The sequence below is a fragment of the Octopus bimaculoides genome, chromosome 17 (assembly GCF_001194135.2).
Source record: "Octopus bimaculoides isolate UCB-OBI-ISO-001 chromosome 17, ASM119413v2, whole genome shotgun sequence".
Lineage (NCBI taxonomy): Eukaryota > Metazoa > Mollusca > Cephalopoda > Octopoda > Octopodidae > Octopus > Octopus bimaculoides.
Window position 1 is genome coordinate 55,323,576 of NC_068997.1, and position 25,513 is coordinate 55,349,088.

At 32.9% G+C, this 25,513-nt stretch overlaps 1 protein-coding gene across 14 annotated transcripts in view; it reads right to left on the reverse strand.

The window, feature by feature from the left end:
- Positions 1-25,513, reverse strand: part of LOC106878639 (thrombospondin type-1 domain-containing protein 7A) — a 999,802-nt gene that overhangs the window by 704,817 nt on the left and 269,472 nt on the right. For 3 of the 14 annotated variants that reach the window (XM_052974008.1, XM_052974012.1, XM_052974010.1), the window contains exon 3: positions 4,455-4,657. The exons of the other annotated variants lie outside the window; for them this stretch is intronic. The gene's annotated coding sequence lies outside the window, so the exon portion shown is untranslated. The remainder of the gene's footprint in view (positions 1-4,454; positions 4,658-25,513) is intronic. 14 annotated transcript variants of the gene reach the window in all.

A 25,513-nucleotide genomic window follows, 5' to 3' on the forward strand; every position in this document is an offset into this window, starting at 1 on the left:
ATATATATATATATATATATATATATATATATATATATATATAGTAATAATGACAATAATACTTGGATGGAATTTATAAACTTTTAATGCATCACTGTGCACGTTTTCACAGATCACATGTCTCTTAAGATTACAGTGTTGTCTGTAATATTCGTGGGCATCCAATTGATAATTATCATGGATTCATTTCATCAGGCAATATAACATTAGTAGATGAAACACAGGTGGATGTTTTTCTCTTTTTACCAGTATGAAGGTCAAACAAGTAAACAAGTTATATCAGCATTTCTGTGTGTAATCAGCGGGGAGGAGCAGAAGGTGGTGGGAACAGAGGAAGGAATTGTAGTTATATGGGGGTGGAGATGCGTGTGGTGGTGTTAGATTTATATATATATATATATTAGTTAAAAAGAGGGTGTGGTAAAACAGCCTGCATTTTCAAATTCAACTTTTAATTACTTTTCAGCAATTAGAATTTTCAAGTCACTTCATACCTTGATTGAAATTATTCATTAAACAGATTTTTTCTTCTCAGTGTTGGAAATCAACTACATTAGATATGGTAGTAACAAGTCAACACTTTGTTTTCCAGGCAGAAGTGGTGTCTAAGTAATTTTTGATCAATCATTATTTTATTCCAATGTAGTAAATATTCTACAATATATGTTTTTCACAAGCTCTATGAATAAAACATAATCCTTTCACTTTCTTAATTCTTTATATTTTTACTCTTAAATATAATTCTATCATCTTTAGACATCATCCGTAATAATTTGATTTATTTATGACCATCCATTGTAGTTTGTCTATTTTAAAACAAGTTCGATTGTCCTATTGATTCAGACACTTCTTGGAGAGAACTTTTAGTATAGCATTCTTTTGCAACTACCATTTGCGGTGCCAAACTTTGGTTAGGCAAATGTAATACTGGTGGCAAAATTTTCTATACACATTACTAATATGTCGAGTTTTTTTCTAGAAAACTATTGAACTTACAGTAGTAATATGATGATGTTGGTGATGATGATGATGATGATAATTACCTGAAAACATAAATGCCTTTCAGAATCACATGCAAAGTAGAGTAGTTTTCATCACATGAAACTTCTTATATCTAAATATCTAACATTTTAGGATGGTGATGGTGGTAGTGGTGGTGGTGGTGGCAAGAATTGAAGGTGGAAATGGCAAGACTGTATGGAATGCGAGAGGGTAATGTAAAGGTGATACCAGTGGTGATCGGTGGACTGGGCTCAATCCATTGAAACTTCGAAACTTCTTCAGGCAACTGGCAATCCCATGCAAGATTGATGTCTTGCAAAAAACAGCCTTATTGAGCACAGCACACATCTTAAGGGAAGTATTATCTGTCTGAGGTCCTTGTTGTAACTTGACAGATGACTAAAGACTCTGGTGCATTATCACCTACACTGTGTTATAAAGGAATAATAATAATAATAATAAAAATAATAATATGGAAAAACTTTCAAAATACAAAGACCTGGAAATAGAGATAACTCGAATGTGGAATCTAAAAACAGAAACAATTCCTATCATAGTAGGTGCCTTGGGTATAATAAAAAAATATTCAGACAAATACATAACAAAAATACCAGGACTTACAAATATATATAACATACAGAAAATTGCACTACTGGGTACTGCACACATTCTACGCAAAACACTTTCAATACAGTAAACATAAGAGCACCACAGCAAACCACAGCACATACCCAAGGCGCACAGAGCTGCGCTCGGTAGTGAAGTGAAAGCACGTTATAAAAATAAAACTACTGAACAATAATAATAATAATAATAATAATAATAATAATTATTATTATTATTATTATTATTATTAATTTTATTAAGGTAGTGAGATGGTAGGATTGTTAGTACTTCACAGAAAATGCTTGGTAACATTTCTTTCAATTCTTCACACTGAGTTCAAATCTCACCAAGATCAACTTGTCATCTTTTCCAGGTCAATCCAAATGTACAAGCTGAATACTGGCTGGGGTCAATGTAATTGATATGCCTCCTCCCAACCCAAAGTAGCTGATCTTGTGCCCAAATTAGAAAGAATTATTATTATTATTATTATTATTATTATTATTATTATTATTATAAACCTCATTAACATTATATATATAGGAATAGAAGTATATTAGTAAAAAACTAAATTTATTATTCAAAAATCGTACAAAATTTCCACATATCCATTTTTTTCTGATGTGTTGACGTATTTCAACTGATTGCAAAAGAACAAAAGAAAGAGAAATTTGGTACTCATTCGTTTTTTATTACTTTTTCTTATCATATTTTTACACATTTCAAATATATTCTTTATTGATTTGAGATTGAAATATTTCTTTCCTTCCAATAAACCTATGTTGGTCAGCTCTCTTTCTCTACTAAATAATAGATTAGTTCTCAGAACTGCCCCATTTCACTGGCAACTTTCAAGTCAATCCAGTTATTTCTAAAGCAACATAAATCACAGCCTAAACCACCAACCCAAACCTCGGCTGCTCTTCAGCACTGAACTTTGGCAAACAACCAAAGTGAAATTATTCTTTCTTTATTTGCATGCTTACTATTTCCATTCATACTTAATTTTCTTTCTTTTTTTTTTTTTCACTTCCTATTATACAAAATCGGACAAACAACAAAGCAGTAGAGGTAAGTTCAATGCCTGAAAGGGCTTATTAAAATTTCTATTTTATAAAACCAAAATATAAAAATGAAGAAAGGAAATATTCATGGTTATGAATATTTTTATATATAAAAGTGGAAAACTGAATGATGATGAAGAGAAACTAATACTTTTCGAAAAGAGGATTTTAGGCTTTAGATATCACATTCAATATGTAAGTTTACACTTGAGGGAAGCAAACCACACAAACATATTTTTATACACAGGAAATCACACACACATAAATTTCTGAGTATATAAACACATGAAACATACACATATACAAATAACAATATATATATATATAATATATATATATATATATATATATATATATATATATTATACATACATACATACATACAGAGCTTTGTACAAATGTAGAATATTCTTTAATACATTATAACTGAAAGGCTCTGATTTTTAGTACTGAGAGTTGTTTGTTTCTGATCATCCAGAGAGAAAAGTGAACCTGATAAGCAGATAAATGCAATACACAGACAGATATCCAGGTAGACAGACAGAAAGCGCTTGCTAGATATAGGGAGCATTGTAATCTTTACGTTGGTTATTCATGCCAGTAGAAGTTAGACAGATTGTGACAGCCCAATTCAGTTCTTATTTGGAGTTATTACCTGCTTGAATTGATCAGACAACCACATTGCATGCATACAGTCTGGCTTTTCTTGGTATGGTCTCTAAAGCTGGGTGAAATGCCATGAAGTATTTTGCCTGGATGCTAATGATCCTGCCTTCTGACCACCTTGCTAATTCACCAAAATAATAACGATGATGATGATGATGATGACGATAACAACAATAATAATAATAACTTCTGGTTTAGGTACAAGACCAGAAATTTTGACATCGACCCCAGAATTTGACTTTTACTTTATTCTGTTGACCTCAGGGGGATGAAAGTAAAGTTGATCTCAGTAAGATTTCAAAAGCAAATTGTAAAGAGCAAGGAAAAACATCAGAGCACATTTTATCTGATATTCTAACAACTCCATCAATCCTCCACCCTAACAACATCAACAACAATTATAATGGCTTTAAATTTTGCCACAGTTGCAGTCATTTTGGGGGAAGGGACAAGTCTATTACATCGACCCCAGTGTTCAACTGGTACTTAATTTATTGACTGCAAAAGGATGAAAGGTGAAGTCGACCTTGGCGGAATTTGACCGCAGAACATAGCAACAGGTGAAATACTACTAAGTATTTTGTCTGGTGCACTAATAATTCTGCCTCAATAATAATAATAATAATAATAAGGGGAAGGGGTTAGTTGACTACATTGACCCCAGTACTTGGCAGATACTTCATCATTTCAAGGTCAATAAAATAGAGCTGACCTTGGTAGGATTTGAACTCAAAATGTGAAGATCAAGCTGAAATACTGCTAAGCATTTTGTCCGATGCTTTAGTGATTCTGTCAGCAACAGTAATAAATTCAAAAATACAATGAAATCATGAGAAAAAAAATAAATAAAAATCAGAGAAATCCTGTTAGATTATGAAGTAAATCTCTTGGACAAAAGAAAGCCATTCAAGAAATTGTTAATTTTGATAATTGGTATTAATTTTATGCTATTTCAGTTCAGTGTTTTAACAAAGCAACATAGAAACTGTCTTGAAACAAACACAAAAATATCATTATTGATGAATTGCATTGATTAAATAAAGCACCATGACCAACCATAAGCAATTCTTTAGAGAATAACTTTTCTGAAATGTAAGAATGAGTGATGTTGCTCACCCTTTTTTCTGGCATCTCTGTTGATCAGTTGTAAAATGTCTTAGTTTTCTTTTTGTTTTTCTTTTCAACAGGCTTAAATCTCCTTCTGTATAAACTTTCACCTCTGCTCATCATTCATTTGATACAATGAAGGAAATAGGTTACAGAGCAAAAGCATGAAAATGTACTGTTGTCTAGTTAATGTACACTTGCATTTTCACCATCTGAAAGGAAAGGAACTTATTAGACAAGCCAGAGAACAGCAGCCAAACAATAATAATGTGATCTTTCATTTATTGTTTTTGATATCCCAATAGCCTTAATTTATTAGAAATCTGATCTAGTTTCATCAAAAGCAAAAAAAAAAAAAATGGTTTGTATAAAAAAGATTAGCAGCATACATTTAGTCCTCTGTGAGGTGTGACATTTTCTCAGCTACTTAGAAATCCCTGACAGCAATCAGAGAAATATCATATTTTTGTTAATAGCCAAACACTTGTTTCTTATTCTAAAGATTTTGACCTATAGACAGTTCTTCATACTGAGGTCGTTGAAAAATTCACTTCCCAACTATGCGGTCTGGGATTCGGTCCCACTGTGTGCAGCCTTGAGCAAGTCTCTTCTTCTATAACCCCAAGTTATGTTTTAGATAAAAATTTATCATAAAAACTTAGCTAGATATAATTGCAAAGAAAATGAAACACATAAATCAGAGGAGAAAGGAAAATAAAACGATGTCATTTACATTATTTTGAAGACAAGATATGTAAACTTTTGGTGATCCACATCGAGGATCATAATATATTTGGTGGTTAATCTTTAAGGGAAAAAATAACTTCTGGAAATAATTTTCACTTGAAACAAAATCAAAATCCCTATCAAAAGGTAAACAAATTATTTTACTGAATCTCAGAGCTTAAAATTTACATGCTTCATGGTTCTGTTTTGAAATCTCAACAATTTACATCTAATATTTAACTCTCCATGAATTCCTCAAGCTTTGAAAGAATATTTGTTTCAGTTACAGGTCGTTGGCAACAAAGAATTATGTGGTGTATCCAGGATTACAATAAATCAACTCCAGTTTAAACATATATATGTGATATCAGTGTGTGTGTGTGTGTGTGTGTATACATATATATATATATATATATTGAGGCTGTGAGCTGGCAGAATCATTAGCATGTCAGACAGAATGCTTAAGAGCATCTCGTCTGTCTTTATGTTCTGAGTTCAAATTCTGCCGAGGTCCACTTTACCTTTCATCCTTTCAGGGTTAATAAAATAAGTACCAGTTGAAAACTGGGGTCAATGTAATCAACATAGCCTCTTCCCCAAACCCACAGGACAGGCCTTGTGCCAAAATTTGAAATCAATATATATATATATGTATATACACACAAATATATATTCATATACATACACACAATAATATATATGTATGTGTGTCTATACAAATATATATATGTGAGTGGATGTGTGTGTATACATATATATATATATATATATATATATAGAGAGAGAGAGAGAGAGAGAGAGGAAAAGAGAGAGAAAGCTATGTAGATAGATACATAGATAGTTTGATAGATATTGTGAATACATATACATACACACACACATCGATATATACATACATTTATGCATATGTAAATGCATGCATGTATGCATATATATATATATATATATATATATATGCAGGCACACAACGAATTTCAATTAGTTGTAGAGAGCTCACAGATAATAAATGACTTCATTAAATGAATTAAGATGTGCCTCATGAAGTTTTTGAGTGTATGTGAGAGAGAGTGTGGGTGTGTGTCTAGTTTTCCCATAAATCACCCTGAGGTATTTTAACTTTTCTTACTTAATATCGTGCCTACTAGATCACTCTGCAGTCTTTTCACTACCTCCCTAACACAAGATGTTTTCAGTTGTATATAAATACTCTTGCTTCATCATTTCTCCATTCTTTTTGTCGGTTAACTCATAATGCAAAAATGAAATGAAAATGAATAAAGAGAAATAATTCAGAAAGGCCAGTGGCATGTATTTTTAATAACAAATAATAAGTGTATATTAAGTACCATACTACATGAATTCTTGGTTTATAAAAATCATCTCTGTTTTCAGAGATGGTAGAATAATCACTTGGTGGCAATTGAGACTAACTCCTAATAAAAAGGAAAGATAATCTCAAAAATCAATAATCTTCCTTACACAAACACACACACATATATATATAAGACACACAAACCTATATATGCTCTGTGATGCATCTACCATATATATATTTGTATACACATACACACACAATGCACACGTGTGTGTGTGTGTGTGTGTATATATATATATATATATATATATATATATATGTGTGTGTGTGTGTGTGTGTGTATATATATATATATATATGTGACACCCCTTCCTATATATAGTCTGTTTTGCATCTACCACACACACACACACACATATATACAAATATAAAGAAACATTGCTACTTGCGTATAAAAATGCCTTGTTGGAACACACACATAGATTCACTATATATTCAGTGTTCTTAATAAGATTCTTATTTAATATACGAGAGTTTGAAAAATAAGTGAAATTAAACAATACAATAAAGAAATGAGACTTGTAGAATTATGAAACGAGAAAGGAATTTCAAAGTTGTTATTGAAGAAGACTAAGGTAAAATTGCTTAATGTGTTTTTCTATTTTGTTTTGAATTGTCAAGAACTCAAATGAAATAAGAAAGAATAGAAAACAAAAACACAAAGAGAAAATAATTAAAAAAAGAAAAAGACATATCTGAAAAAAATCCATTTGAGATGAAAGATAATAAAAACTCCAAAAAGGTGCAACTGAGATTTGAAATGCATTATCTGTTTATTCTTAGATTTTAAAACTCTTCAAGCAGCTTTCATCTTCCTTTACATTCTCTAAGCAGGCTTTATTTTTCAAAAGCTGTGTAAAATAAGAAGTTAAATTCAGGCTACAATGAAAGACCATGTTTATTCTAAATTCACACTGTAAATCAAACATTAGTATGGTTATGTAAAAAGATAGCTTAATTTGAATTATTTCTCTATCGCATGGTTAAAATGAAACAACATGTATACTATGAAACAAAACTATATTCCCAATGATATCATTAGAGGTGGGACATTTTGGAAGGGATAACTATTCTAATTAAATCTCGTAAATTCAAATGTCAAGCAAATATCCAATTTAGTCTTCGACAAAATGTTGTTACTATACATAAAATTAACTTTACGTCTGGTTTACAAACTTATTATTTTTTGGCTCAAGGTAATTCTATTTGATTGTTAAATGCTGCACAGTAAAGGAAAGGGAAACATTGAGCTGCAATTTTGAAACGGAATGTTATCCTAAACGTGATGTTAATGATACTTTGGATGACAGGGAATTTGTCTGCCGTGTTACATTCTCACAAAGCATGAAGTGAATGTAATTTCAGTTTATCAAAGTTGATAATGTAGCTGTGTTGCTACTGGCTTCACAATAGTTTTCGTTTTGATGTAGTGTCAATGACTGATAAAACTAGTCAAAGTAGAAGAGAAGCAGTTAGATGAGAGGTATGTTAATGTAATGGGAGAAAAATTAAAAGCCTCTTGCATTCTTTCTCTACCAGAGAAGATTTTGCAGCATTTTTAAACCTTATCTTTTCTCCGTTTTCAATGTACTTGCCATATAAAACTTATTCCGTTTAAGTAGTTCTTCTGACATGCATGCCAAATCATCTTGAATTTTTATGCATTCTAGTCATTTCATATTGACCGTGGAACTCTACATCATTCATTACAAATGGGAACATTTCTGCTTTCTAATATGTCAGTTGTAAGCTATTCTAGTGCACTATACATCTTGCTGATATGGAAGATCAATTGCAGTCTAAAATGCTTGCATGATTGTCAGCTTGGTTCCACCATTATACATGCAAGTGATGTCCATCTATTCTCCTAACAGTATCTACTTTATGCCAGACTGACTCTTATTATAATCAACCTGACTTTGTCATTCCTGTGAACCAACCGAAATGCAAGTAATGCCAAGGCATGTAAGCCCATTAACTGTTGCTTCTACTGATGCCGATGCAAGAAATAGACACCAAAGACTAACCTGAAATTACAGGTTCCCCCTCACTCTGTAATCTCTGCAATAAGCAGTCATTCTATGAAAGTAATCGATTTCTCTGATGTTATTATATTAACTTAAATAATTGTTGGGGCAACATTTATTAGCTCATATTGACTTCTTTTTCATTTGCTTCAACATCATCATCGTCATCATCATCAATTTTTAATGTCCATCTTTCATGATGGCATGAGTAAGATGATTTTGACAAGATCTAATGAGTGTAAGGACTGCATTGTACTCCAGTGTTTGCTTTGACATGGTTTCTGCAGCTGGATACCCTTTCTAAGGCAAACCATTTCACTGTGTACTGGGTGTGTGTGTTTTTTTTTATTATGGCACCACACTAATGATGTCTTCAGGCATCAATGTATTATTTATATTTATTCTTCAAAATGCAAAAAAAAAAAAGAAAAATCCAAATAATGACTAAATAATTAATATTAATTAAAATTTCATCAGAAGTAGGCTGTCTACTATTTTGCCTCTAATATTAGTTGTTATTTGATCCAAATGATTATGAAATTCCTCCACAGTCATAGAACTGCCAATATATTGGAAGTTCTTTATTACTTGCAGCTGTAAGTGTCTGCATTGACTCAACGAAGCATTATTGAGAAATAAGTGAAGAATATATTCCTTGATCCAAAACAGCGAGCTGGCAGAAGCGTTAGCACGCCAGGCAAAATGCTTAGCAGTATTTCATGTCTTTACATTCTGAGTTCAAATTCTGCCAAGGTCGACTTTCATCCTTTGGGGGTCGATAAATTAGGTACTGGTTGCATACTGGGGTTGATCTAATTGACTGGCATCTCTCCCCCAAAATTTCAGGCCTTGTGCCTAGAGTAGAAAAGAATATATTCCTTGATCCGCGCATTTAGAATCGATGATTGAGAGATTTACCAGTGCACACAGCTGACTATTGATTTTAGAAAGCCATAAGGCTGTGAGCTGGCAGAATCATTAGAACACTGGAAAAATGCTCAGTGGCAGTTCAAATTCCACTGAGGTCGATTCTGCCTTACATTTTTTCACAGTCAATAAAATAAATAACTGTTGAGCTTTGGGGGTGATGTAATTGACTTGTCCTATCCCTCGAAATTGCTGGTCTTGTGCCAAAATTTGAAACCATTAAAGGTGGTGGATTGACAGAATCGTTAGCATACTGGGCAAAATGCTGAGTGGTGTTTCATTGGTCCTTGTGTTCTGAGTTCAAATTCATAAGTAACCAGTTGAACACTAGGGTTGATGTAATCAACTTATTCCTCTCAAAAAATTGCTGGCCTTGTGCCAAAATTTGAAACTGATTTTAGAAAGCATAAAATTCTGGATGCATGGCTAGAATTATTATTATTAGTACCTGTTTAAATGTTTTTCCAATACAGTGCTTCCATATAGAGAAAAAAAAATGACTGTTTAAGAACTATGTGAAATGGGAAGAAATTTTTAGTTCAAACTTTAATACTTTCATATGCAAATACTATATTCTGATTATTTAAACAATCTCCAACTGTTGGCAAATCTAGAATTACATAAATAATATCAGAAATGCATACACGTTTATAAGCAGTCCTAATACAACTCCATATAAATACACACATATTATTGATACTGACATGGACAAATACAAACACATTTTGACGAGGAATTAAAATCAATTATTTCATTTTGAATGTAGTATGGAAATCAATAGAAAACAAAAAGTTGAATGTTCAATATTACTTTGTGAATGCTCATTCAACCTCACTTCCAATATTCCCCTTTTTCTTAACATTTTTTTCCCTTGTGTTCTTTCTAGATTTCTATCCAACACCAACAATGGCAGAAATCAATTTAATATATTATATGAGGGAAATGATTCAAGATTTTTCTGAAAAGAACATTTTAGTGTAGATTGCTTAGAGTCAAGGACACACAAGATTAATAGTTGCTTTGCAAAGTCTGTCCTTCTCCAAGACTATTATATAAACGAATGCACTGCAGGAGACCATGAAATCACAAGCATCCTCCACATATATTTAGAAGAAGAAGAAGAAGAAGAAAAAGAAGAAGAAGAAGAAGAAGAAGAAGAAGAAGAACAAGAACAAGAACAACAACAACAACAACAACAACGAACGAAAGAAAGAAAGGAATTAAAGGCAAAAAGAACATTGCTTAATGCACCAATATACACATTTAGAAATAAGGATGAAACATTACTTTGTTTCTTTGATTCTCTTTTAAACCTTTATACTTTCAAATTGGTAATGATGATGATGATGATGAAGAAGAAAAAGAAGACAATGATGTTAATGATGGTGATGATAGTAGTGGTGATAGCAAGAAATGCTCAAAATAAATCAGCATGCAAATGCAGGATTTGAAAGTAAACAACAACAAAAAAAGACATAAACAAACGAAATTTTAATGGGAAAATAAGAAATGATAGCTGTACTTTTGTGTGATTTGATCTCCGTCTTTCATCCACAGAAACACTGCATGACACAACTATTGCACGTGTCATTGGAAAGGAGATAAAAAAAGAAAAAATATATATATTTGGAAAGAAAAGTTTTTAAAAAATGGAAGACAGCATAATTTATTTTTCTTACTTGGAGAAGGAGGAAGTTCAATTTTGATGTAAAATGTTGTGATAATGTATTTTTTATTGTCTGCTGCTTATATCTATCATCTCCATTTTTTTTTGTCTAATTATATCTTGGCACTTTTGGCAGAGCTGCTTTATTTTCCTCTCTTCTTTAAAACCAGCAAGAATTAAAGAAATATTTTTTCCTTTGGCGTTTTTTTTTTCCCATGTTTTACTCAATGTGTACAATATCGTTTTTCCATTTAATTCCATAAAATGTGAAGGAAATTTTAATCCAACATTGTAAAAGTAGTTTGAGAATGCCATCGAGGTAAAGCAACAGAGAAAGGAATGACAAGACAGAGCATGAAGAAAGCTATGTCACTGAAATGGAAGGCAAGTGTTATGTATGTGTATGCAAGAATTAACACTTTGAGAACTGGTTCCTACCAGCTCAGAGTAAACCAATTTCTGAAAAGCAACTGGTTTGCTTTCATCAAATATATAAGATGACAGGGACCAGGAAGAAAGTGTAAAAAGTGAAAGTGTTTAGGTGAAAGATAGGGAACTGAAGAGTCCGAAGCAGATATTAAGTGAAAATTGTTAGAGAGGATATTAAGAAACCAGTTACTTTAGGAATGTCTTCAGCTACAAACATTAATAAACACTTCAGGTTTTCCTGGTTGACTGCCTCCTTTTATCAGGTTTGTGGAATTTCAAACAATAATAATAATAATTGTTTCAAATTTTGGTACCAGACCAGAAATTTTAGAGGGAGGCAGGTCTAGTTGGTTGCATCAACCCCAGTATTTAATCATTATTTTATCAAACCTGAAAGGATGAATGACAAAGCTAAGCAAGGCAGGATTTAAGCTCAGTGTGTAAAGGGCAGGAAGAAATTGTGCCAACCACTTTATGGAGAGCCCTGGGTGCTTTTTTCATGACACTGGCACAAATTTACATAGCAAGGGTCACACACACACACACACACACACACATATATATGTATATATATATATATATTTTGTCTTTAACTTCTTCAAATCACCATCATCATTATTTAATATCCATTTTCTATGCTGGCATGGGTTGGATGGTTTGACAGGGGATTGCAAACTAGAGAGCTGCACCAGGCCCCAATTGTCTGTTTTGGCAAGGTTTCTACAGTTGGATGCCCTTCCTTATGCCAAGCACTTTATAAAGTGAACTGAGTGCTTTTTACATGGCACTAACACCAGTGGAGTTGCCAAGTATTTGCAAGACAAATCCTTCTTGGCTGGGAGAAGAAACAGTAATGGGGAGGAGTGGCTTTGGTCAAGTTGAGAGGTTAATGTATAATAGAGGGATAGTGCTAGATGTCTTTCTATAGAGGACATACTTGGCCAAGGAGAGGAAGAAGATATATTGAGACAAAGATAAAGAGAAATAGATGGTGTTGGAGATACATCAGAATCTAATCACAGAGAACAGTAGTGGTGGTGGAGGTGGGGAGAATATATGTGGGATAGAGGGGGATGTTTCATAAGTGTGTCAGGAGTGATGTGTGAGAAATGTGGAAGAGGTGACTGTAGCAAGTGATGGTGAAAGATATAGGAGTGGCTGAGATCACCTCCCCCTCCTCAAATTTATTGGTGTATATAGTTATTTCTTAGTTGTTTTATTTTGTCTTAACCTTCCTGTTTTCCATGTTTACCAAAATTCTTGTTGACTATCTTTCCATCTTTGATTACTGTCCAATGACTTTGTGCCATTCACTCCTCTCTCTTATCCTTCACCATTTTATTATTTTTAATTTATCATTCTTCATTATTTTTCGTTTCATTCTCTTTTTTACTCTTTCTAATCTGTTTATTTGGAACCATCAGTAAACTCCACCAAACAAGCAAATAATGCAGACCAAAATGATATTCTTTTCTTTTACTCACAGTATACTTATTTATTCTGCAAGGATCTATCTTTGCTTCACTTTTACACTGAGCCATTTTGGGCTTACATTCACAGAAGAGGTTAAAAGTAAAATCATAAGTACTATTGACAGAATTTAAATGGGAAAAACCTGGAAATCCTATCAAGAAAACCAGGAAAAGACACAAAAGCTACACAATCCCACCCACCCCAGCTCCTAATCATAGATGCTGTTGTTAAGAAAATGAGCTCTCAATGAGCAAGACCACCCCTTCATATTTTCATACATTGTAAGTGTCCAATCCATGCCAGCATGGAAAAAGGAGATGTAATGATGATGATGCAATTCATAAAATATCATAATCAAAGTGTATTAATTACACTAATTTCTTGAATTTCCTCATTGTATGGAATTATGTGCCAGAAACAAAACTAAAATTTCAAAATTAAAAAAAGAAAAATTATAAACTCACACACTGATTTGATTTCACTTCTTTATTATTCATAGCTTGATTAACTGTTTAATCAATTGATGAATAAAACATTCCTATACATCAAATGTGAATGGTCTAACCCCTGATATTCAGGCAGCATTATAGGACTCAGGGCAAAGCATATCACAACCACAGTGTGCAGAGAAGAGCATTGGATTCCTTAGACCCATAGTCTCACCTCCTGGGACAACTGCTCTGTATGCCCATATTTGCAGAGAAATAACAACTATAAGACAAGAATATTTAAATCTCAATAAAGTCACTACTTCACATTAGTTAAAACATTTATTATTATTTCAATAAGAACACTTCCACAAGTTAGATATCTCTGAGCACACGGAATGTTTTATCATATGTAAGAAATTTTTAATTTATGTCTCTTGGGGTTAAAAAATAAAAAATGAAGGAAAATGAAAGAAGTAATGCTTTCTTGATAAGTTTAATGAAGTCAGGAAGTAGAGAAGATTTTTCTGCCAATTTTAATCAGGAATATATATGTTTCTATGTAATTAATTTCAAAATAATCCAAAACATGAAAGCATCTATCTGTACAACAAGCAGAGTTGATTCTAAAATAGAGATATGATATGGTTGCCAGAGAATTTTGCTGTATATAGAAATGAAAACTAAAATGTCCGCATGATAAAACATAATTAAAAGCAAAAATAAATAGGGACAAATTGCAAATATCAATAATTAAAAATATGGGGAGAAATGTTTGTTCTTTAAGAAGATAAAGTAAAGCCTTCACAAATTTAGAAAATTCTATTTCAAAAGAAGAAATATTCCTATTCAATGAGATATTCCTATCGGTAATTTTAATAAATCTAAAAAACAATAAAAAATGATAACAATAAATTAGTAATGGCAAAATTGGTATCTTTGAATATAGCAACTATCAGATTATTTTATTTTGGAATAATCCAGGATAATGGTATTTGAGTCAAAATAATTTTGAAAGGTAATTTCTTATAGCCAAATGGAAGTATTTAAAAAACTGACTGTATGTAAAGAAATGATCTAATTAGAACCATAAGATCACCTACAAGAACTTAACTTGTTAACCTGAATTTGTGTGTGTATGTGTGTGTGTGTGTGTGTGTGTGTGCACATACACACCTATGAATATGCTTCTCTCTGCACTGTATCTCTTAACCTTCTCAACACCAACACTTTTAATCATGTCATACAACCCACTGCAATTCTGCCTATCTATTTGAAAACCAGGATACACACAGTGCTACAATATAAGCACACGTACATATGTACAACACTTCCTCAAAGACTCACTATGTACTTACAATAAAGAGCAATTGCAACACAGTCTGCAATTCAACATCAAACCAAAGCTAGATAGGAAAACATTAGTAAGACAACCATTTTGAATAGAATTCTTCACAAAAATAGCTCACTCATGAGGGAAGCATTATGCGTAACACAACCCTATGCTGAAAGATATAGAAGGGTGTCGGACACATTTGCAATACTGAAGTATATTTATATTATTCACTAAAAAGGAAACTTGTAGAGTATGCCCCCCTCCCCATCACCACATTGTCTGCATCAAGAGATTACTCTGAATGTGTAATTTTCAACATGTTAAAACATTTTGTCAGAGTTCCATTAAGTTTTTTGCTATAATGTGGAAAAGAAGAGAAAAAATTACAGTTTGTATCCATCCTGAAAATTTCATGACAAGTGTTAGTTTAACAACAAAAAGTCTAGGGTTGATGACAGGAAGAAAATTTAGCTGCAAAACACTACTTTCAAAAGGGAAGCATTGTTATTAGAAAACACAGGAGCCTGCAATGTTAACCCATGGTGCAGCAGTAAGGGGAAATCGATTCAAAATACTTCTGTGTGAAAATTCCTTAAAGTGAAGTATTAAACACACACATAACCCTGTCTTCCAAATAGTGTTTTTAAAAGTAAAGATCTTGTTTGTATACACACACACACACATACATACACACACACACACACACACACATATATATATGCATGTATATATGTGTGTGCGTGTATGTATGTATATGTGTGTGTGTGTGTGTATATGAATAAACACACACACATATTTATATGTATGTATATATATATATGTATATGAGACAAGCAGAGAAGGAGGGATTCATATACATTATTATACACACACACACACGTGGTTACATTCTGATATATATATATATATATATATATATATATATATATATATATATATATAAATATATATATATACATATATATATAAGTTGTGGTAATGAAGTTAGATTAATAGTGATATTTTGAAATCATTTAATATGTACATTTCAGGTTTGTGTAATATACTTATTACAGGAAATTCATCCATTACACAAGAATCTGCTCAGTTAAAACATTTCAAAGAAAGTTATATGCAATGGGTTCATTTCCTATTATATATTACTGAGACCTGAAGTGTATGTATTAAATGACCTCAAAATATCATTATTTGCTTGGACTTCATTATTATGACTCCAACTGACTCATTGCCAATACAAATTGGAGTGCAGACTCCACTTATGTGGATACTCTAACAGCAATTTGGAGCAATTTGTTATATTTGACTCGTGTCAAAAATTCTGCTACCATGCACCACTTAGTGTAACACAAAATTATTCACACACACACACATTTGTATACATATAGAGGGTGATGTGCATAGACACATGAATTAAAAGTGATTCATTGTGTGCATACAAAGTAATATATATCCAAACACATCTTTCAAAGAATATCAATAAATTATTACAAATGAATTTTCTTTTCTTTAGACCAGTATGTCAAACGGTAGAAAAATCATATATCTAAATTATTCATTTAATGAAAATAGAGTCAGGGAGATTTTTCAAGTTTCTGCTAAAATTGCATCTTAAGTTTATTGCTTATAAATTATTCAGTGACTGTAAGAAGTAGTATTTTCAAGTTTAGCAGGTGAAAACCATTGAAAAATATTGACTTTAAAATATTGATGGTATGAGTTTTAGTGATTTCACAATTGATTAATAGTTAAGAGCAGATTAGACGAAATGTGTGTGTGTGTGTGTGTGTGTGTGTGTGTGTGTGTGTGTGTGTGTGTGTGTGTGTGTGTGTGTGTGTGTGTGTGTGTGTATGTGTGTGTCTATCTTTCACTACATACATATCTACACACTTACATATGTATATTAGACAGACAGACAGACAGATAAAAAGGTTCTGATGAAGTGTTATGCTTATATTTACCTGTGTATGAATTTGTAAAGGTATCTCTTGTTTTAAAGAATACTAACAAAAGGGGGAGAACAGCACATACACACACACACACACAGAAGTTTTAAATGCTATAAATTAATTAAAAGAAACAAGAAATTCTCTGCTGGAAGGTCATTGGTTTGTTTCTTGCATTATCTCAAAGCTTCGCGATTTCAATAATGTCATTATATATTTTCAGAATGACATTGTAGGGTAGGTGTGAGAGGCTGGATATGGCTGGTTTGAACATAATATAGGTAGAATATTTGGGCTTGATTTAACTGGTTTAAATGGTAAAGGATTAAATAACATTTCCATTGCACAGTTGTGTCATAAATTGTTATTTTATCTACAATCCTTTTGGTCCATAAATAATTCAGTGAATTTTTTATTAAAAAAATCCACAATTTTTTTGCAAAAGCATTAAGCCTTAGACATAAGAGAGTAAAAGAGAGTTGTACAAAGAAAAGGAATATATATATAATTACCTGACTAGATGTTTACGGACTTCTATAAACATTGTTTGTTCTTTGACATTTGACAACTTTCAAATACACAGCAGTAACACTTTCAGAGTCACAGCTGGAAATACAGAGATTGAAACAGCTTTGCGAATACCGCCCTTCCCCTCTAAATGAGTACCAGTATCCAGAACTTCTAGCCTCTGCCAGTAAACATCATCCTTCCTGTTTGTTGTAGCATTAATTTCAAGTTCTGTTTCTGTTTACGAGTTTTAAATTTTCGGATTTAAACTTTATGGAGCCAAAACATACTAATCACCTGTAGTGAAATCTTGTAACTTCCAGCTTCATTCTGCACATACAGAGAAAGAACGTGCTTTATAAGAACAGAGAGAAAAATGATATAAAAGAAAAACACCATTGTTAGCATGAATAAGTAAACATGTTTGTCATTTTGATATCATTTTTATTTTGTGTACTTGTTTTATTGTATATGGGTTTTATATTTTTGACCATGCTTAAATGGAATTGTCTTTGCAAATTGGAAAATTTACATATGGTTGAAGCAAGTAATTTCAGAGATGGATGCACATTTCCCTCCCAACTATTCAACTGTAAAGTGTTGTAATAACTGAGTTGCGATATCTCTTCTCTGTCTACTGACGTTGCTTGACAATGTAACATCAGCAGTGAAGTGTGACCGATACTGAAGTTGGAATCCTGCTCTGAGGTTATTCTTTCTCTGAGTTTCTTTATCTTATTTATGTAAATATTTACAAACCAGCACTGAATAAATTGTGCGGATTAAAGACTTCTGGAGAGATTTTATATATGAAAAAATATTTTAAATTTTAATGAAAACAAAATGTCAGAAGACATTTTCATTTATCAGCTTTAGTTTTAAAATATTACTGAAAAAAATATTTAATTGTTCAATGTTTTATTAGTCTATTTCTAAATGAGTTTTCATACAAAGATTTTAATGAAATTTCTCACCAAAGCTCAAATGTAATGAGGAATTAGAATACATTGATTTTTGACATAGAAGAAAGATTTGAAGCATGAGAGAAAAGCACAGTTCATTTTCTTCTACCTCATCTCTTGCCCTGCACTTTTCATACTCATCTTTGGAATGATACAAGATATAAAGCTGACTTCAGACAGGCTTATAAAAATAAAATATAAGGAAGTTACTGAGTGGCTGTGTGGTAAGTAGCTTGTTTCACAACCACATGGGTCCAGGTTCAGTCCCACTGTGTGGCACCTTGGGCAAGTGTCTTCTACTATAGCCTCAGGCCAACCAAAGCCTTGTGAGTGGATTTGGTAGATGGAAACTGAAAGAAGCCTGTTGTGTATGTGTGTGTGTGTGTGTGTGTGTGTGTGTTTGTGTCAGTGTTTGTTCCCCCCCCACCACCATTGCTTGACAACTGATGTTGGTGTGTTTACATTTCCCATAACTCAGCAGTTTGGCAAAAGAGACCAATAGAATAAGTACTAGGCTTACAAAGAATGAGTGCTGGGGTGGATTTGTTCGACTTAAGGCGGTGCTCCAACATGGCCTCAGTCAAGATGACTGAAACAAGTAAAAGCATAAAAGAAAAGAAAGAAAGAGTAAATTTAGCTGAAGTAAACCGAAGAAAGTTACAAGAGGCCCAGATTACAGTGCTATTACATCGACATCAATGATTAATGGTGAAATTAGAGCCACTCTGTGAATGATCGTCTTTCAATGCAGTGTTAAGCAGTTGTTTGTACAGTCATGGTAGTTGGATGGGAAGAGAAAACAAACCCTGCTCAGCTGTGTACGTCTCATGATCACAGTTGGAGAGACGGTATTATTACTACTTAATGGAACCTCAGCTCAGCGATATAACACCACTGAGTTAAGGCCTTCATAAATAACATTTAGTTTGTGAATCTATTTGGAGTCTATTTAAAGAAAAGCAATGAAAACAATAATAATGATTTCTAATTTAGGTAGAAGGCTAGTAATTTGTGAGGTGGGAGTAATTAATTAATTAAATCAGTTGCAGCACTTGACTTGGTACTTTGTTTTATCCATCCTGGAAGGATTAACAGCAAAGTTCATCTTAGCCGGATTTGCACTTAGAATGTAAAGAGCTGGATGACTGCGACAAAGCCTTTGTTCAATATTCAAAATAATTCTGCTAATCCTTCACAATTACCACTGTTACTACTACTACTTCTACTACTTCTACTACTACTACTACTTCTTGCAAGCGTATTTCTACAGACAGAATTGGTTGCCATAGCTCTTGGCCAATAACACCAAACTTTGATGGGAAAATGAAAACAAAAAAAAACAAAAAATGGCATAGGTATGGGGTAAGAATACATTGGTACATGACAAAGATCTAACGGTAATAATCTGAAGCATTATTGCATAGATTGAGAGGAAATCAAAAAGGATCTCAATAGAGTTCTGGTGGGACAAAACTCTTGCTTATTCTGCAAGACCTCATGATATATTCTGACCAAAAGGAATTGAAAAAGAAAAAGAAAAGAAAACTATAAAAATACAAGAATCTTGAACTAGAATGAAATCGAATGCGGGGTATGAAATTGAAATGTGAATCAATAATAATGAGTGTTGGAGGATAAAGAACTACATGAAGACAAATATGGGAAAAAAGAACCATTCCAGAGTTTACAACTCTACACACAGCATAAAACAGGCCTGCTAAACACAACCCCTGCTAAACACAACTCTTGCTAAACCCAGCTTCTTGCTAAACACAGCCCCTTCTAAACACAGCCCCTGCTAAACAAATCTCCTGCTAAACACAGCTCCTGCTAAACACAGCCCCTGCTAAACACTTTTAATTCAATAGGATAATTCACGCAGTACACACTTTATACATAATCACTTAATAAAATATCACAACACATTCTGTACAATTATCATCATCATCATCAGTATCACCATTGTTATCCTCATCAGCATCATCATCACTACAACATCATTTTTGGTATGCTTCTCTATGGCTGGCATGAGGTGGACTGTAACATATACCAACCTGCACAGCACTTACTGTGTACACTCAACACCCAAAACTAAACATATATCACACAACACACAACAGCTCACACTGCACATCGTATTCTACGTAACAATCGGGCAAAATACTGAGGTTGCACTAGAAGCACCAAATCAAATTCCACAACATAACACAGATATAGGATACAGACACAATTCTTCACTTCCAAAAGACAATGCAGTGCACATCACAGTAAGACAGAGATGTACTACCGGGTTGGAAATTACATAAAACTGTAGAGAACATGATGTGAAAACGATGATAATTATGATGATGATGATGACAATGATGATAATGGGATTTTTTTACATAATAAAAATCAAAGAAAACCCTTCTCTTGAAGTGTTATGTATTGAAGAGAATATATTTTTATCATATAAGCAATATCAGTGATGAATTGATTGCTTTTGTTTTTCTCTGTTCTACAATACTTATCAAATATTTTTATCTTTGTTTATGTTACATGACTCGTTCTCGTGATATCCCATAAAAAAAATATAAGAACAAAATGAAAACCTAAAGTAAATGTTATTATTATAATTAAAATAACTTTTTAAAATGGATTTTATTGATTTTTGCTAAATTTCCTGTGAGAAGATTTTAAATTTAGAAATCTAAATCAGACAGTTCTGATTAAAATACTTACACCTGTTCAATTAAATGAAGAAAATTTGTTTCAAATAAATTTAGAAAGAAAACTGGTTGTCTTATTAGGAACTTTAAATTCTTAACTTTAATTTTATGAATAAAATTAAAGTTTACTAGTTTAATGTTTCAAATTTCTTTTTTTGTCAAAAAACTCTTGTGTGAAAAAATAATCAAAACAAGAAGCGGCAATGAATATAGTTGGAACTGATTTGATTAGAGAGAGATGTGTAATGTGAACTAAATGGCATTCTATGCTTTCGGCAAAAAGCTCAAGGCTCCATACACAAGATTAAAATCACAATATGCAATTGATTTTTAAAATGAAAGCCATGTGAAGCAAATAAAAGCTATAGATCTAATTTTACCACTGTTTATTGTTATCATTTCCAGTGCTCATGCTTGGATCTGAAGCAAAATATCTGAAATCCATATTACAGAATTTTCCTCATGAATCGAAACTCATGAAGTACAAAAGAAAAATGTTAATATAATAGATATTAATCAAAATACATACTACGCAACAATCTACTTGAAAAATATAATAGGATAAAACACTTTTTTAATGAATTTGCAGTCCTAAACATTTTGAGTTGGACTGTGGTCATCCAAATGGAAGAGAATAAATCAGAAATGGAAAGAGAAGTCTACTGCAGAATTCAGGAATGTTCATAGCTATGGCTTTTCTATGAAGCCAACAGCTTTTAAAACACTTTTCGACTTACTTAGCAATCAAAATATTTCTATATTGCTTCAACTGTTTTTGTATGTGATTTCATATTTTCCACACTCTTTAAGTAAATTAAAGTTTAATTCTCTAACTTGCACCAGTCCTCAAATTGGCCTTACTGGAGCACCTCCTTCAAGAGATAGCTGATTATATTAGGCCTACATCGAATATTTTATAAACCTTGGACTGGCGAGGGACAAAATGAAGCTGGGTAGGATCTAAACTTACAATGTAAAGTGATGTACATCTGGTAGTTTACCAATTCTGTTAGTCACCACCACAGTCTCCATGATTTCCTATAAATTCAATCATCATCATCATCATCGTTTAACGTCCGCTTTCCATGCTAGCATGGGTTGGACGATTTGACTGAGGACTGGTGAAACCGGATGGCAACACCAGGCTCCAATCTAATTTGGCAGAGTTTCTACAGCTGGATGCCCTTCCTAACGCCAACCACTCAGAGAGTGTAGTGGGTGCTTTTACGTGTCACCCGCACGAAAACGGCCACGCTCGAAATGGTGTCTTTTATGTGCCACCCGCACAAGCCAGTCCAGGGGCACTGGCAACGATCTCGCTCGAAAATATGATCTTCTTAATTCTTACCAGTTCACTTGATGTTAAGATGCCAGCGTTCCAGATCTCCACTATTGTCTCTAGGCAATCCAATGTAACTCAACAATTTTCCCTTCATTTGGGGCATTATTATCAGATCTTGTCACCTTGCTACCCTCTTATTCCCTTCTCTTACTCAAACAAAATATCAAAAACAAGATGTTGTACCTTTAGTCTACAAAGTAGAGAGGGCTTTTAGTCTTGCAAGACATCCTGGCTAGTGGCTGTGTCATATTATAGATATCCAGTGTCCACTTTGCTTATGGTTTTTAGACAGAAAAAATATCCCCTTGTAAAAGATTAACTAACCATGCAATACAAATGATGGAACTGAATAAATTAACAAGACTGACATATATCAAGTCAATATTATGTATTATAGACATAATTTGGATGTGAACACTTTTCTGTTATCATTGAGTAATCTCACCACCCAAAGTGTTATTTTTTTCTTCCTTTATAGGGTCTTAATTTCAAGTCTGAGAATATTAATACTGTTATGATGGAAGGTAGATCTGACCAGATAGTAGAGATATTAGAATGTAAAACGATAGATCTAAGTTATGAGTGAGAAGCACAAATTCTTTCTAAGGGTGGTGTAGGTATAATCTTAGCAGAGATGTGGGTGGTGGAAGTAACTGCAGTAGCTGAGATGGTAACCAGAATATGTAAACGCAGATGACTATGTTATAGGTAGCTTGATAGTATCTTTAAGCTTTGATTATGCCATAGAAGATGATCCAAAGAGCTTGCTCTTTGAGGAAGCTAACCTGGGAATTGATAGCAAAAATATCATTACTACAGCTGGAGATTTTAACGATTATATCAAGAAACACATGGCTAAATACACCAGTGTGCATGAAGGTTATGCCATGGAACAAGAAACAAAGATGGATGAAATTTCTTGGATATATGCTTTACAAATTCTTCTTCTACTTGCAACAAAATCTTCAGAGAATGGAACAGCCATCTACTTAATTACCCATCACACAGATGGGCATAAGATGCAGACTAGTTTTGTACTAACTAGAAACCAGAACCTTTTGATGGTTGCTAACCCAATATTCCTCCTTCAGTAAAAGAAGTATTTTTTAATATTATGGTTTGCATCCGTAGGTGGAGGATGTGATACATTCAGATACAAAGGGCAAGTAGAAGTCTATGTCAATATGGGGAATATGGCTGATAAAATGAAGGTAGGAAGAGCAGGAAGCCAATCAGTGATAATTTCAAATCTTGATTTAGAAGAATTTACAAAATGCCTGAAAATTATCGTGGTAAACCAAAGGGATAAGCTGACAGCAAAAAGTGAAGTGTTGTGGTTGCTCATGCTACTCATTAAGTGTTGTTAAAAACTTCTATTAAACTAATTATCTAATTAGTGGAGAAAGTAATCTTATTTGGTCCATTGAAGCTATAGGTCAGAAACTTCTTTTCTTAATTTATATTTACACATGGCTCACATGCTAATTGTAATATATATCATTTAACATCCATTTTCAATGCTAGGGCATGTACACATATCCCTGCATATCACACATTTGCCATCACAGCAATGTCAGCTAAAATTAAACAAATCATAACTTCAACGATTATTTGTAAGTCCTCAACAGCTCAATGGCTCACAAATACATTAAATTTAGAAAATAAACAAGGTGTGAGGCCCACAAAGAACATCTGTTTGTTAGTTCTTTTTAACCAGGCTTACACTGCAGCAATCTTTTGAACCAGGTCTTGGTGGTCTTAGTATGACCCCAGGTACATGATTTCTTTTCCCCACCCACCTACACCAAAATTTACCATCTCTATCTCCTTCTTCCTTTCACTAAGTCATAAATAAAAGGGAAGAATGAGTTACACAAAAACTGAACTTGGTTACCCTATGCCACTGTCACAGAACCCCCCCCCCTGCCCCATGATTATCATCTCGATTTTTTTACTTGGGGAAAATATGATTACTTTAGTGGTTATAATTATTTGTTAAGCAAGACATGTTTGAACACACTGACTCCTGCATACATACAGAAAAAAAAGATTGTTTTTGTTTTCATTCGATAATATCTTGGCTAATATGTCTGAGTGAGCTCGACCAGATGATGACGAGGATGATGATGATGGCTAATATTGTGGCAAACAGTTTTTGCTGTAATTATCTAATGAATTAGGAGTGAGGCTCACATCAAACAGCAACCCTACTTTTTCATTCGTAATTTAGTTGACAACTCTTTCTATAAACCTTCCACCACTAGTATTAATTAAAATTTCTTCCTCTTCTTTTCAACTTATGTTTCTCTTTTTATTTGATGTGTAGATGAGAAAAACATCGAAATCAATGAAATAAAGTTCTCCATTGAATTTCGAGAAGGACAAGCTCTTATATGTGGCACAGCCTTTAATTAACAAGATACTTGCATCTAATACTTCATATTCATAAAACATTTCTCATCTTAGTAATGACCAGTTTCTAGGAATGATGCTTAACTTCTGTGATTAATCACAAACCACTGATTCTGTGCAAAATAACCACAGATAATAAACTACATAAAATAACCATATACATAAAAAACTATCACAAAAATACAAATCTATTTGATAGTAGGAGAAATTTCTGAGATGTAAATGACTGTTAACAGCTAAAATCCAACAAAATTCATGACTTGGTAGAGAAAATCTAAAAACATTTGCTAATTCAGTAATATCATCATATTTGCATTTTAATATGGATGAGGGATCTTCTTATATTTGATAATTGATATAATTTTGATCATAGATATATATTAATTAAGTATGTTACATACATACATGTATGTGTATGTCGTTTTCGTGCGGGTGACACGTAAAAGCACCCACTACACTCTCTGAGTGGTTGGCGTTAGGAAGGGCATCCAGCTGTAGAAACTCTGCCAAATCAGACTGGAGCCTGGTGTTGCCATCCGGTTTCACCAGTCCTCAGTCAAATCGTCCAACCCATGCTAGCATGGAAAGCGGACGTTAAACGATGATGATGATGATGATGATATACACACATATATATACATAAATATACATACATACATATACATACATATATATCTATATGTATATATATATATACATATATATATAGATACACACACACACACACATATATATACACATATATATACATGTATATAAATGCGTGTGTGTATATATATATATATATATATATATATATATATATAT